This window comes from Triticum dicoccoides, chromosome 5B, assembly GCF_002162155.2.
Source record: "Triticum dicoccoides isolate Atlit2015 ecotype Zavitan chromosome 5B, WEW_v2.0, whole genome shotgun sequence".
NCBI lineage: Eukaryota > Viridiplantae > Streptophyta > Magnoliopsida > Poales > Poaceae > Triticum > Triticum dicoccoides.
This window is the reverse complement of record NC_041389.1, coordinates 635,018,628-635,022,530: the sequence shown is the minus strand read 5'-3', so window position 1 is coordinate 635,022,530 and position 3,903 is coordinate 635,018,628. Positions and strand designations below refer to the sequence as shown.

At 44.5% G+C, this 3,903-nt stretch overlaps 1 long non-coding RNA gene across 1 annotated transcript in view; it reads left to right on the top strand.

Moving 5' to 3' along the window:
- The first annotated feature begins 1,295 nt into the window (after positions 1-1,295).
- LOC119313091 overlaps positions 1,296-3,903 on the top strand; it is an 8,682-nt gene continuing 6,074 nt past the window's right edge. The window contains exon 1 of the long non-coding RNA XR_005151500.1: positions 1,296-1,307. This is a non-coding gene — a long non-coding RNA (uncharacterized LOC119313091). The remainder of the gene's footprint in view (positions 1,308-3,903) is intronic.

Sequence of the window (3,903 nt, the reverse complement as noted above, 5' to 3'; positions counted from 1 at the left end):
TTTAAACTGAAAGTTCTTCGAATTCAAACAAAGAATTCTTTTACTTTTTGGAAAGAATGTAAATATATTTTTGTCTTGATTTTCAAATTTTAAATATTCGTATTCAAACAAAAAATTCGTTCATTTGTCCGAAATAATTTACGTACATTGATTCAAACCTTTTATTTTTATCTACATTTATAAATTTATAATTATTTGAATTCAAAGAAACTTTTAGTTTATTTTTCTGAAAGAATTTCTTACCATCATTCTGAACTATTTACTTTTATCTAGATCTTTAAATTTAAAATTATTTGAATTCAAACAAAAGATTCAGTGACCCACAAAAAAAACCATTCAGTTATTTGTCTGGAAGAATTTACGTAATTAACTCAAAACTATTTATTTTTGTCTATATTCTAAAATTTCAAATTTATTCGAATTCAAAAAAATATATTTGTTGATTTTTCTTTAAAAATTACGAAAATAACAGGGATCTCATAGCGCTCGTTCGAGAGGATATTTGAATTGAATTGCGCTGTGCCGATCCCTAACTCTTGGGTTGGAGGAAATAAATTTCTTGACAGCAGGAACAAAACCAACATATCTTCGCTGTACACTTATCGGAATTGTTGCCAAAGTAAATAGTTCGGTTTGTCTGCATACTGGAACATGCATGTGGTGTAGTGGCAAGCTCTGCGTCTTAATGCTCAAGCATCATAATACGAATCCACAAGGCCCTCTTTTATCTTTCTCGGTTTCTCCCGTCCCAACACGCGCTGAAAAATGGGCAACGCGGGCTTTTACATAATTAAATTAAAAATGAGGGGTGTTTCTGCCAAAAAATAACATGTGCGCATCACTCCGGCCTTTTCTAGTCACTGCCAATAGGCCATAACCACACTAGCATGTCACACAAGCATGATATACGTCTGGATACGGATTTTATGACCGTATTTGCACGCAGGCTCAAGTTAGATGACTTCAAACACGTATTTTACAAGTTTATGCACCAAACTGACCGTCCGACGCAAGTTCTATGACCACCGATGTATTTACCTCTTTTATTTATATGGGATGTTTTGGTTATTTGATATTTAATAAACTGACTTTTGTTTCAAAAAGTTTTTATATACTTGAAGTCATAGCCAGATGATTTTACGAAGAAGGTCAATCTTAGATACATTTGAATTAGTTTTGGTTTTACTGTTTCAATAACATTTAAGATCAGTTTCATGAACACTACAATTTCTCAAATGAATTTGAACAAATATTCCATTAGGGCATCCCAACGCTGACCCGTAAATATTTTCGGTATATGTCCATTTGTATGTTTGGACATGGTCGACATGATGCGAAAGGAGCCATCCAATACTAATTACAAAGTATCCGGTTGAAAGAAGAAAAACTAGGTGAAGACGTGGCTTGCGAAGCACGTGACAGAAAAATAAATAAAAACAGAGGAGAAAAATGAACATGTGCAGAAAAAAGAAGAGAAAACGGGCTTGCATAGGGTTTGCTCGGGGAAAAAAGAAACGGGCTGCGAGTGTGGGGTGGGGTGGGGGGGCGCGTGATCGGTGACGAATGACAAATTGATCGTCCAGTTTTATCCCTAATTTCATGTGGTTCCAAAGTTAATTTCTTCTTAGTTATGTCTTGCACTTCAAGTCTCTTTCCTCACGATGTACTGCATATATATATAGCTCATGAAGGTCAGATCAATACAACACCGAAATATTCAGCCATCCTACAATTTCTACATGGTATTAGAGCAGTTAGTCTAACGACGTTGATCCTAGATTTTCTCACCACTTCTACAACGCGCTGCCTCCTCCCTTGGGGCGCGGTGTACCTAATCAATTAATGATTAGATCGGTCTCGTAGTTTAAATCCAATTTTTGAGTTCACTAGATCGATTCCATATATCAACTGCAGTTTTCGAAATTCTAGATTAGTTTTCCATAGCAACCAAATAAACCTTTTGATCATAGGATAAAATTCCAATGAGAAATCAAGCAATTATCAGGTGATCGCAGCGGCATCTATCCGACCTAGCCTTCTTCTCGTCGCAGCAACCACAAGCCGTACGCAGCATCATCGCCAAGCTCCACCGCCTAATTAGGGGCCAAGCACGCGGTACTCGGAACGACATCGATCTCAACTCCAAACGGCTTAATCGAATCCTTTGACGGTAGGGCGCACCCTGCGCGCCATGCAGTTGCTTCCATTTGCTTCGAGCGCAACCATGCCGCGCCGTAGATGATAGACGACCAACTCACTATCTTCCAGCAAGCAGCATCTCCATGCACGACGCGCGACAGCGATCCCATCGGTACGTGCATGCATGTGCAGCAAGGAGAAACTGATCCAGCAAAAGGTGCGCGCATGGGTTATACTCCCTCCGTTCCTAAATATAGTTCTTTGGAGAGATTTCACTATGAACCACGTACGGAGCAAAATGAGTGAATCTACACACAAAATGCATCTATATACATCTGTATGTGGTCTATAGAGAAATACCTACAAAGACTTATATTTAGGAACGGAGGGAGTACAAGGATTTTTCTTCTTGTTGTGGCTACATTCACGGGCTCTTACGGGCGTTTTATGGTCTAATTTTGAATTGAAACATTGTGATTGATTTAGGGGGAGGGAAGGGCCCCACCCACCTGAGATCCGGGGGCGGGGGGCGGGAGTATTTAACAAAAAACTACCACATTTCGTGAAACCGTGCCTACAAACTACCACTTTACAAATTTGTGCCAAAAACTACCATGTCTGAAAAGAGCCCGATTTACCTCTTTTAAACACGTTTCTGACTGGTTGAGCCCACACGTAAGCGTTGACATGGCACATTAGCAAAATCTGTTTGATGGCGGCCCAGGAGCTCGCGGCCGTTGGCGAATGGCGCGGGGCGGGCAGCTCCGGCCGCTCCAGCAGTGACTGCAGCGACCCGCGGCGGCTCTGGCGGCTGCAGCAGCGACACGCGGCGACTCCTGCACCGACCCGCGGCGACCCACGGCCGCCGCGGATTGTGGCTCCAGCGGCGAAGGGTGGCAGCGGCGGGTGCGTGGAGCCCGGGCGGCCGGAGGCGGGGGCGCAGCCGCGGGAGCCGCAACATGTGAGGAGCAGCAGCAGGGGCACGACAATGTCCAGCCGTGCATGGCGGGGGCGTGGCCCGGGCATACACTACAAGAAATATGTCAACTTATGACCTTCTGTCAGTGACCCTCAAAGAATTGGTCATAAATTTATGACCATTTTAGACCAATTGGTCAAAAGCTGTCTGGGGGGCTCTAAACCCTAAACCATAACGACCATTTTGGTCAGAAAGGTCATAATTTCATTAGAGGAAATGGTCATAAAGCTAGTAGCACTGTCCACTGCCTCATGCGTAGCTGATAACGACCAATATAAAATGGTCACTACACTTGAGATTGAATGAATTAGGATGATTAGGCAGCCACCTCAGCAACCTCGCTTATGTGTCACTGTCTAGGTGTCATTTTTGCTTGAGTTTTAATATTCAACAGACAGACGGGGGACACACTGACAGGCGGGACCCATTTGACAGATGGGGCCGAGCGCTTAATTCGCCCAAAAAAGATGCACGAGGCGGGACTCGGACCCACGACCTCGCGCTTGGTTGGCTCGCATGCTACCGCTGGGCTAGAGAGGGACAGTTGCTCACATCTGGGAGTTTATCTGTACATTATATAGAACTACGGCTCTCTCGTATCATTGACAAGTGGGACCTTCCGACCAGGTGGCGGCGGGTGGCATCGAACAGAGCAACACTTAGCGTTTTTCTAGGTCTTCCGACCAGGCGGCGACGGGCGGCGGCGGAAGCAACCAGCAAGCGTCGCTCGGACGAGGGCGGGGCCGGTGGGCGGCGGCCGGCGGCCGGTGGGCGGCGGCCGGCGG